Source organism: Nothobranchius furzeri, chromosome 4 (assembly GCF_043380555.1).
Source record: "Nothobranchius furzeri strain GRZ-AD chromosome 4, NfurGRZ-RIMD1, whole genome shotgun sequence".
Classification (NCBI taxonomy): domain Eukaryota; kingdom Metazoa; phylum Chordata; class Actinopteri; order Cyprinodontiformes; family Nothobranchiidae; genus Nothobranchius; species Nothobranchius furzeri.
Window position 1 is genome coordinate 28,917,434 of NC_091744.1, and position 12,810 is coordinate 28,930,243.

The window sequence follows — 12,810 nt, forward strand, 5'->3', positions numbered from 1 at the left end:
ATGAACCCAGAATGATGTGAAATTGTGCTTCGTGCAACATAATTCTGGGTGCCATTTACAAACCATAAGTGCTAATGACTCCATTCCTTTTTGTGGTTGTAGGGGCTGTTGATTGGAGTATACTAAAACAAACCTGATCTCTCTAGGACATTCAGAAGCCAAGTTATAAGCCCACAAATGTGTAACTGGACTACTTTTTTAGACACCAGATCCGGTGACCTTTGGGACATGGTTTGACCCCCTTAGGAAAGTGCTATCATCATGAAACGTTCAGATCACTTACAACTCAATAGATTCTACCTTCCTGTAATATTTCAGCCTGATTGGACCTTGTTTTCACACAAATGAACCCAGAATGATGTGAAATTGTGCTTCGTGCAACATAATTCTGGGTGCCATTTAAAAACCATAAGTGCTAATGTCTCCATTCCTTTTTGTGGTTCTAGGGGCTGTTGATTGGAGTACACTAAAACAAACCTGATCACTCTAGGACATTCAGAAGCCAAGTTATAAGCCCACAAATGTGTAACTGGAATACTTCTTTAAATTGACACCAGATCCGGTGACCTTTGGGACATGGTTTGACCCCCTTAGGAAAGTGCTATCATCATGAAACGTTCAGATCACTTACAACTCAATAGATTCTACCTTCCTGTAACGTTTCAGCCTGATTGGACCTTGTTTTCACACAAATGGACCCAGAATGATGTGAAATAGTGCTTCGTGCAACATAATTCTGGGTGCCATTTACAAACCATAAGTGCTAATGACTCCATTCCTTTTTGTGGTTGTAGGGGCTGTTGATTGGAGTACACTACAATAAACCTGATCTCTCTAGGACATTCAGAAGCCAAGTTATAAGCCCACAAATGTGTAACTGGACTACTTCTTTAAATTGACACCAGATCCGGTGACCTTTGGGACATGGTTTGACCCCCTTAGGAAAGTGCTATCATCATTAAACGTTCAGATCACTTACAACTCAATAGATTCTACCTTCCTGTAACGTTTCAGCCTGATTGGACCTTGTTTTCACACAAATGAACCCAGAATGATGTGAAATTGTGTTTCGTGCAACATAATTCTGGGTGCCATTTAAAAAGCACAAGTGCTAATGACTCCATTCCTTTTTGTGGTTGTAGGGGCTGTTGATTGGAGTATACTAAAACAAACCTGATCTCTCTAGGACATTCAGAAGCCACGTTATAAGCCCACAAATGTGTAACTGGACTACTTCTTTAAATTGACACCAGATCCGGTGACCTTTGGGACATGGTTTGACCCCCTTAGGAAAGTGCTATCATCATGAAATGTTCAGATCACTTACAACTCAATAGATTCTAACTTCCTGTAACGTTTCAGCCTGATTGGACCTTGTTTTCACACAAATGAACCCAGAATGATGAGAAAGTGTGCTTCGTGCAACATAATTCTGGGTGCCATTTAAAAACCATAAGTGCTAATGACTCCATTACTCTTTGGGGTAATGGGGGCTGTTAACTGGAGTACTCTAAAACAAACCTGACCTCTCTAGGATATTCAGAAGCCAAGTTATAAGCCCACAAAGGTGTAACTGGACTACTTCTTTAAATTGACACCCGATCCGGTGATCTTTGGGACATGCTTTGACCCCCTTAGGAAAGTGCTATCATCATGAAACGTTCAGATCACTTACAACTCAATAGATTCTAACGTCCTGTAACGTTTCAGCCTGATTGGACCTTGTTTTCACACAAATGAACCCAGAATGAAGTGAAATTGTGCTTCGTGCAACATAATTCTGGGTGCCATTTACAAACCATAAGTGCTAATGACTCCATTCCTTTTTGTGGTTGTAGGGTCTGTTGATTGGAGTACACTTAAACAAACCTGATCTCTCTAGGACATTCAGAAGCCAAGTTATAAGCCCACAAATGTGTAACTGGACTACTTCTTTAAATTGACACCAGATCCGGTGATCTTTGGGACATGGTTTGACCCCCTTAGGAAAGTGCTATCATCATGAAACGTTCAGATCACTTACAACTCAGTAGATTCTACCTTCCTGTAACGTTTCAGCCTGATTGGACATTGTTTTCACACAAATGAACCCAGAATGATGTGAAATTGTGCTTCGTGCAACATAATTCTGGGTGCCATTTAAAAACCATAAGTGCTAATGACTCCATTCCTTTTTGTGGTTGTAGGGGCTGTTGATTGGAGTATACTAAAACAAACCTGATCTCTCTAGGGCATTCAGAAGCCAAGTTATAAGCCCACAAATGTGTAACTGGACTAATTCTTTAAAGTGACACCAGATCCGGTGACCTTTGCGACATGGTTTGACCCCCTTAGGAAAGTGCGATCATCATGAAACGTTCAGATCACTTACAACTCAATAGATTCTACCTTCCTGTAACGTTTCTGCCTGATTGGACCTTGTTTTCACACAAATGAACCCAGGATGATGTGAAATTGTGCTTCGTGCAACATAATTCTGGGTGCCATTTAAAAACCATAAGTGCTAATGACTCCATTCCTTTTTGTGGTTGTAGGGGCTGTTGATTGGAGTATACTAAAACAAACCTGATCTCTCTAGGACATTCAGAAGCCAAGTTATAAGCCCACAAATGTGTAACTGGACTACTTTTTTAGACACCAGATCCGGTGACCTTTGGGACATGGTTTGACCCCCTTAGGAAAGGGCTATCATCATGAAACGTTCAGATCACTTACAACTCAATAGATTCTACCTTCCTGTAATATTTCAGCCTGATTGGACCTTGTTTTCACACAAATGAACCCAGAATGATGTGAAATTGTGCTTCGTGCAACATAATTCTGGGTGCCATTTAAAAACCATAAGTGCTAATGTCTCCATTCCTTTTTGTGGTTCTAGGGGCTGTTGATTGGAGTACACTAAAACAAACCTGATCACTCTAGGACATTCAGAAGCCAAGTTATAAGCCCACAAATGTGTAACTGGACTACTTCTTTAAATTGACACCAGATCCGGTGACCTTTGGGACATGGTTTGACCCCCTTAGGAAAGTGCTATCATCATGAAACGTTCAGATCACTTACAACTCAATAGATTCTACCTTCCTGTAACGTTTCAGCCTGATTGGACCTTGTTTTCACACAAATGGACCCAGAATGATGTGAAATAGTGCTTCGTGCAACATAATTCTGGGTGCCATTTACAAACCATAAGTGCTAATGACTCCATTCCTTTTTGTGGTTGTAGGGGCTGTTGATTGGAGTACACTACAATAAACCTGATCTCTCTAGGACATTCAGAAGCCAAGTTATAAGCCCACAAATGTGTAACTGGACTACTTCTTTAAATTGACACCAGATCCGGTGACCTTTGGGACATGGTTTGACCCCCTTAGGAAAGTGCTATCATCATTAAACGTTCAGATCACTTACAACTCAATAGATTCTACCTTCCTGTAACGTTTCAGCCTGATTGGACCTTGTTTTCACACAAATGAACCCAGAATGATGTGAAATTGTGTTTCGTGCAACATAATTCTGGGTGCCATTTAAAAACCACAAGTGCTAATGACTCCATTCCTTTTTGTGGTTGTAGGGGCTGTTGATTGGAGTATACTAAAACAAACCTGATCTCTCTAGGACATTCAGAAGCCACGTTATAAGCCCACAAATGTGTAACTGGACTACTTCTTTAAATTGACACCAGATCCGGTGACCTTTGGGACATGGTTTGACCCCCTTAGGAAAGTGCTATCATCATGAAATGTTCAGATCACTTACAACTCAATAGATTCTAACTTCCTGTAACGTTTCAGCCTGATTGGACCTTGTTTTCACACAAATGAACCCAGAATGAAGTGAAATTGTGCTTCGTGCAACATAATTCTGGGTGCCATTTACAAACCATAAGTGCTAATGACTCCATTCCTTTTTGTGGTTGTAGGGTCTGTTGATTGGAGTACACTTAAACAAACCTGATCTCTCTAGGACATTCAGAAGCCAAGTTATAAGCCCACAAATGTGTAACTGGACTACTTCTTTAAATTGACACCAGATCCGGTGATCTTTGGGACATGGTTTGACCCCCTTAGGAAAGTGCTATCATCATGAAACGTTCAGATCACTTACAACTCAGTAGATTCTACCTTCCTGTAACGTTTCAGCCTGATTGGACATTGTTTTCACACAAATGAACCCAGAATGATGTGAAATTGTGCTTCGTGCAACATAATTCTGGGTGCCATTTAAAAACCATAAGTGCTAATGACTCCATTCCTTTTTGTGGTTGTAGGGGCTGTTGATTGGAGTATACTAAAACAAACCTGATCTCTCTAGGGCATTCAGAAGCCAAGTTATAAGCCCACAAATGTGTAACTGGACTAATTCTTTAAAGTGACACCAGATCCGGTGACCTTTGCGACATGGTTTGACCCCCTTAGGAAAGTGCGATCATCATGAAACGTTCAGATCACTTACAACTCAATAGATTCTACCTTCCTGTAACGTTTCTGCCTGATTGGACCTTGTTTTCACACAAATGAACCCAGGATGATGTGAAATTGTGCTTCGTGCAACATAATTCTGGGTGCCATTTAAAAACCATAAGTGCTAATGACTCCATTCCTTTTTGTGGTTGTAGGGGCTGTTGATTGGAGTATACTAAAACAAACCTGATCTCTCTAGGACATTCAGAAGCCAAGTTATAAGCCCACAAATGTGTAACTGGACTACTTTTTTAGACACCAGATCCGGTGACCTTTGGGACATGGTTTGACCCCCTTAGGAAAGGGCTATCATCATGAAACGTTCATATCACTTACAACTCAATAGATTCTACCTTCCTGTAATATTTCAGCCTGATTGGACCTTGTTTTCACACAAATGAACCCAGAATGATGTGAAATTGTGCTTCGTGCAACATAATTCTGGGTGCCATTTAAAAACCATAAGTGCTAATGTCTCCATTCCTTTTTGTGGTTCTAGGGGCTGTTGATTGGAGTACACTAAAACAAACCTGATCACTCTAGGACATTCAGAAGCCAAGTTATAAGCCCACAAATGTGTAACTGGACTACTTCTTTAAATTGACACCAGATCCGGTGACCTTTGGGACATGGTTTGACCCCCTTAGGAAAGTGCTATCATCATGAAACGTTCAGATCACTTACAACTCAATAGATTCTACCTTCCTGTAACGTTTCAGCCTGATTGGACCTTGTTTTCACACAAATGGACCCAGAATGATGTGAAATAGTGCTTCGTGCAACATAATTCTGGGTGCCATTTACAAACCATAAGTGCTAATGACTCCATTCCTTTTTGTGGTTGTAGGGGCTGTTGATTGGAGTACACTACAATAAACCTGATCTCTCTAGGACATTCAGAAGCCAAGTTATAAGCCCACAAATGTGTAACTGGACTACTTCTTTAAATTGACACCAGATCCGGTGACCTTTGGGACATGGTTTGACCCCCTTAGGAAAGTGCTATCATCATTAAACGTTCAGATCACTTACAACTCAATAGATTCTACCTTCCTGTAACGTTTCAGCCTGATTGGACCTTGTTTTCACACAAATGAACCCAGAATGATGTGAAATTGTGTTTCGTGCAACATAATTCTGGGTGCCATTTAAAAACCACAAGTGCTAATGACTCCATTCCTTTTTGTGGTTGTAGGGGCTGTTGATTGGAGTATACTAAAACAAACCTGATCTCTCTAGGACATTCAGAAGCCACGTTATAAGCCCACAAATGTGTAACTGGACTACTTCTTTAAATTGACACCAGATCCGGTGACCTTTGGGACATGGTTTGACCCCCTTAGGAAAGTGCTATCATCATGAAATGTTCAGATCACTTACAACTCAATAGATTCTAACTTCCTGTAACGTTTCAGCCTGATTGGACCTTGTTTTCACACAAATGAACCCAGAATGATGAGAAAGTGTGCTTCGTGCAACATAATTCTGGGTGCCATTTAAAAACCATAAGTGCTAATGACTCCATTACTCTTTGGGGTAATGGGGGCTGTTAACTGGAGTACTCTAAAACAAACCTGACCTCTCTAGGATATTCAGAAGCCAAGTTATAAGCCCACAAAGGTGTAACTGGACTACTTCTTTAAATTGACACCAGATCTGGTGATCTTTGGGACATGGTTTGACCCCCTTAGGAAAGTGCTATCATCATGAAACGTTCAGATCACTTAAAACTCAATAGATTCTAACGTCCTGTAACGTTTCAGCCTGATTGGACCTTGTTTTCACACAAATGAACCCAGAATGAAGTGAAATTGTGCTTCGTGCAACATAATTCTGGGTGCCATTTACAAACCATAAGTGCTAATGACTCCATTCCTTTTTGTGGTTGTAGGGGCTGTTGATTGGAGTACACTTAAACAAACCTAACCTCTCTAGGACATTCAGAAGCCAAGTTATAAGCCCACAAAGGTGTAACTGGACTACTTCTTTAAAGTGACACTTGGCCCGGTGACCTTTGGGACATGGTTTGACCCCCTATAGGAATGTGCGATCATCTTGAAACGTTCAGATCACTTACAACTCAATAGATTCTACCTTCTTGTAGCGTTTCAGCCGGATTGGACCTTGTTTTCACACAAATTGACCCAGAATGATGTGAAATTGTGCTTCGTGCAACATAATTCTGGGTGCCACTTACAAACCATAAGTGCTAATGACTCCATTCCTTTTTGTGGTTGTAGGGGCTGTTGATTGGAGTACATTAAAACAAACCTGATCTCTCTAGGACATTCAGAAGCCAAGTTATAAGCCCACAAATGTGTAACTGGACTACTTCTTTAAATTGACACCAGATCCAGTGACCTTTGGGACATGGTTTCACCCCCTTAGGAAAGTTCTATCATCATGAAACGTTCAGATCACTTACAACTCAATAGATTCTACCTTCCTGTAACGTTTCAGCCTGATTGGACCTTGTTTTCACACAAATGAACCCAGAATGATGTGAAATTGTGCTTCGTGCAACATAATTCTGGGTGCCATTTACAAACCATAAGTGCTAATGACTCCATTCCTTTTTGTGGTTGTAGGGGCTGTTGATTGGAGTACACTAAAACAAACCTAACCTCTCTAGGACATTCAGAAGCCAAGTTATAAGCCCACAAAGGTGTAACTGGACTACTTCTTTAAAGTGACACCAGGCCCAGTGACCTTTGGGACATGGTTTTACCCCCTATAGGAATGTGCGATCATCTTGAAATGTTCAGATCACTTACAACTCAATAGATTCTACCTTCTTGTAGCGTTTCAGCCTGATTGGACCTTGTTTTCACACAAATGGACCCAGAATGATGTGAAATTGTGCTTCGTGCAACATAATTCTGGGTGCCATTTACAAACCATAAGTGCTAATGACTCCATTCCATTTTGTGGTTGTAGGGGCTGTTGATTGGAGTACACTAAAACAAACCTGATCTCTCTAGGACATTCAGAAGCCAAGTTATAAGCCCACAAATGTGTAACTGGACTACTTCTTTAAATTGACACCAGATCCGGTGATCTTTGGGACATGGTTTGACCCCCTTAGGAAAGTGCTATCATCATGAAACGTTCATATCACTTACAACTCAGTAGATTCTACCTTCCTGTAACGTTTCAGCCTGATTGGACCTTGTTTTCACACAAATGAACCCAGAATGATGTGAAATTGTGCTTCGTGCAACATAATTCTGGGTGCCATTTAAAAACCATAAGTGCTAATGACTCCATTCCTTTTTGTGGTTGTAGGGGCTGTTGATTGGAGTACACTAAAACAACCCTGACCTCTCTAGGACATTCAGAAGCCAAGTTATAAGCCCACAAATGTGTAACTGGACTACTTCTTTAAAGTGACACCAGATCCGGTGACCTTTGGGACATGGTTTGACCCCCTTAGGAAAGTGCGATCATCATGAAACGTTCAGATCACTTACAACTCAATAGATTCTACCTTCCTGTATTGTTTCAGCCTGATTGGACCTTGTTTTCACACAAATGAACCCAGAATGATGTGAAATTGTGCTTCGTGCAACATAATTCTGGGTGCCATTTAAAAACCATAAGTGCTAATGTCTCCATTCCTTTTTCTTGTTGTAGGGGCTGTTGATTGGAGTACACTAAAGCAAACCTGATCGCTCTAGGACATTCAGAAGCCAAATTATAAGCCCACAAATGTGTAACTGGACTACTTCTTTAAATTGACACCAGATCCGGTGACCTTTGGGACATGGTTTGACCCCCTTAGGAAAGTGCTATCATCATGAAATGTTCAGATCACTTACAACTCAATAGATTCTACTTTCCTGTAACGTTTCAGCCTGATTGTACCTTGTTTTCACACAAATGAACCCAGAATGATGTGAAATTGTGCTTCGTGCAACATAATTCTGGGTGCCATTTAAAAACCATAAGTGCTAATGACTCCATTCCTTTTTGTGGTTGTAGGGGCTGTTGATTGGAGTATACTAAAACAAACCTGATCTCTCTAGGACATTCAGAAGCCAAGTTATAAGCCCACAAATGTGTAACTGGACTACTTTTTTAGACACCAGATCCGGTGACCTTTGGGACATGGTTTGACCCCCTTAGGAAAGTGCTATCATCATGAAACGTTCAGATCACTTACAACTCAATAGATTCTACCTTCCTGTAATATTTCAGCCTGATTGGACCTTGTTTTCACACAAATGAACCCAGAATGATGTGAAATTGTGCTTCGTGCAACATAATTCTGGGTGCCATTTAAAAACCATAAGTGCTAATGTCTCCATTCCTTTTTGTGGTTCTAGGGGCTGTTGATTGGAGTACACTAAAACAAACCTGATCACTCTAGGACATTCAGAAGCCAAGTTATAAGCCCACAAATGTGTAACTGGAATACTTCTTTAAATTGACACCAGATCCGGTGACCTTTGGGACATGGTTTGACCCCCTTAGTAAAGTGCTATCATCATGAAACGTTCAGATCACTTACAACTCAATAGATTCTACCTTCCTGTAACGTTTCAGCCTGATTGGACCTTGTTTTCACACAAATGGACCCAGAATGATGTGAAATAGTGCTTCGTGCAACATAATTCTGGGTGCCATTTAAAAACCATAAGTGCTAATGACTCCATTCCTTTTTGTGGTTGTAGGGGCTGTTGATTGGAGTACACTAAAACAACCCTGACCTCTCTAGGACATTCAGAAGCCAAGTTATAAGCCCACAAATGTGTAACTGGACTACTTCTTTAAAGTGACACCAGATCCGGTGACCTTTGGGACATGGTTTGACCCCCTTAGGAAAGTGCGATCATCATGAAACGTTCAGATCACTTACAACTCAATAGATTCTACCTTCCTGTATTGTTTCAGCCTGATTGGACCTTGTTTTCACACAAATGAACCCAGAATGATGTGAAATTGTGCTTCGTGCAACATAATTCTGGGTGCCATTTAAAAACCATAAGTGCTAATGTCTCCATTCCTTTTTCTTGTTGTAGGGGCTGTTGATTGGAGTACACTAAAGCAAACCTGATCGCTCTAGGACATTCAGAAGCCAAATTATAAGCCCACAAATGTGTAACTGGACTACTTCTTTAAATTGACACCAGATCCGGTGACCTTTGGGACATGGTTTGACCCCCTTAGGAAAGTGCTATCATCATGAAATGTTCAGATCACTTACAACTCAATAGATTCTACTTTCCTGTAACGTTTCAGCCTGATTGTACCTTGTTTTCACACAAATGAACCCAGAATGATGTGAAATTGTGCTTCGTGCAACATAATTCTGGGTGCCATTTAAAAACCATAAGTGCTAATGACTCCATTCCTTTTTGTGGTTGTAGGGGCTGTTGATTGGAGTATACTAAAACAAACCTGATCTCTCTAGGACATTCAGAAGCCAAGTTATAAGCCCACAAATGTGTAACTGGACTACTTTTTTAGACACCAGATCCGGTGACCTTTGGGACATGGTTTGACCCCCTTAGGAAAGTGCTATCATCATGAAACGTTCAGATCACTTACAACTCAATAGATTCTACCTTCCTGTAATATTTCAGCCTGATTGGACCTTGTTTTCACACAAATGAACCCAGAATGATGTGAAATTGTGCTTCGTGCAACATAATTCTGGGTGCCATTTAAAAACCATAAGTGCTAATGTCTCCATTCCTTTTTGTGGTTCTAGGGGCTGTTGATTGGAGTACACTAAAACAAACCTGATCACTCTAGGACATTCAGAAGCCAAGTTATAAGCCCACAAATGTGTAACTGGAATACTTCTTTAAATTGACACCAGATCCGGTGACCTTTGGGACATGGTTTGACCCCCTTAGGAAAGTGCTATCATCATGAAACGTTCAGATCACTTACAACTCAATAGATTCTACCTTCCTGTAACGTTTCAGCCTGATTGGACCTTGTTTTCACACAAATGGACCCAGAATGATGTGAAATAGTGCTTCGTGCAACATAATTCTGGGTGCCATTTACAAACCATAAGTGCTAATGACTCCATTCCTTTTTGTGGTTGTAGGGGCTGTTGATTGGAGTACACTACAATAAACCTGATCTCTCTAGGACATTCAGAAGCCAAGTTATAAGCCCACAAATGTGTAACTGGACTACTTCTTTAAATTGACACCAGATCCGGTGACCTTTGGGACATGGTTTGACCCCCTTAGGAAAGTGCTATCATCATTAAACGTTCAGATCACTTACAACTCAATAGATTCTACCTTCCTGTAACGTTTCAGCCTGATTGGACCTTGTTTTCACACAAATGAACCCAGAATGATGTGAAATTGTGTTTCGTGCAACATAATTCTGGGTGCCATTTAAAAAGCACAAGTGCTAATGACTCCATTCCTTTTTGTGGTTGTAGGGGCTGTTGATTGGAGTATACTAAAACAAACCTGATCTCTCTAGGACATTCAGAAGCCACGTTATAAGCCCACAAATGTGTAACTGGACTACTTCTTTAAATTGACACCAGATCCGGTGACCTTTGGGACATGGTTTGACCCCCTTAGGAAAGTGCTATCATCATGAAATGTTCAGATCACTTACAACTCAATAGATTCTAACTTCCTGTAACGTTTCAGCCTGATTGGACCTTGTTTTCACACAAATGAACCCAGAATGATGAGAAAGTGTGCTTCGTGCAACATAATTCTGGGTGCCATTTAAAAACCATAAGTGCTAATGACTCCATTACTCTTTGGGGTAATGGGGGCTGTTAACTGGAGTACTCTAAAACAAACCTGACCTCTCTAGGATATTCAGAAGCCAAGTTATAAGCCCACAAAGGTGTAACTGGACTACTTCTTTAAATTGACACCCGATCCGGTGATCTTTGGGACATGCTTTGACCCCCTTAGGAAAGTGCTATCATCATGAAACGTTCAGATCACTTACAACTCAATAGATTCTAACGTCCTGTAACGTTTCAGCCTGATTGGACCTTGTTTTCACACAAATGAACCCAGAATGAAGTGAAATTGTGCTTCGTGCAACATAATTCTGGGTGCCATTTACAAACCATAAGTGCTAATGACTCCATTCCTTTTTGTGGTTGTAGGGTCTGTTGATTGGAGTACACTTAAACAAACCTGATCTCTCTAGGACATTCAGAAGCCAAGTTATAAGCCCACAAATGTGTAACTGGACTACTTCTTTAAATTGACACCAGATCCGGTGATCTTTGGGACATGGTTTGACCCCCTTAGGAAAGTGCTATCATCATGAAACGTTCAGATCACTTACAACTCAGTAGATTCTACCTTCCTGTAACGTTTCAGCCTGATTGGACATTGTTTTCACACAAATGAACCCAGAATGATGTGAAATTGTGCTTCGTGCAACATAATTCTGGGTGCCATTTAAAAACCATAAGTGCTAATGACTCCATTCCTTTTTGTGGTTGTAGGGGCTGTTGATTGGAGTATACTAAAACAAACCTGATCTCTCTAGGGCATTCAGAAGCCAAGTTATAAGCCCACAAATGTGTAACTGGACTAATTCTTTAAAGTGACACCAGATCCGGTGACCTTTGCGACATGGTTTGACCCCCTTAGGAAAGTGCGATCATCATGAAACGTTCAGATCACTTACAACTCAATAGATTCTACCTTCCTGTAACGTTTCTGCCTGATTGGACCTTGTTTTCACACAAATGAACCCAGGATGATGTGAAATTGTGCTTCGTGCAACATAATTCTGGGTGCCATTTAAAAACCATAAGTGCTAATGACTCCATTCCTTTTTGTAGTTGTAGGGGCTGTTGATTGGAGTATACTAAAACAAACCTGATCTCTCTAGGACATTCAGAAGCCAAGTTATAAGCCCACAAATGTGTAACTGGACTACTTTTTTAGACACCAGATCCGGTGACCTTTGGGACATGGTTTGACCCCCTTAGGAAAGGGCTATCATCATGAAACGTTCAGATCACTTACAACTCAATAGATTCTACCTTCCTGTAATATTTCAGCCTGATTGGACCTTGTTTTCACACAAATGAACCCAGAATGATGTGAAATTGTGCTTCGTGCAACATAATTCTGGGTGCCATTTAAAAACCATAAGTGCTAATGTCTCCATTCCTTTTTGTGGTTCTAGGGGCTGTTGATTGGAGTACACTAAAACAAACCTGATCACTCTAGGACATTCAGAAGCCAAGTTATAAGCCCACAAATGTGTAACTGGACTACTTCTTTAAATTGACACCAGATCCGGTGACCTTTGGGACATGGTTTGACCCCCTTAGGAAAGTGCTATCATCATGAAACGTTCAGATCACTTACAACTCAATAGATTCTAC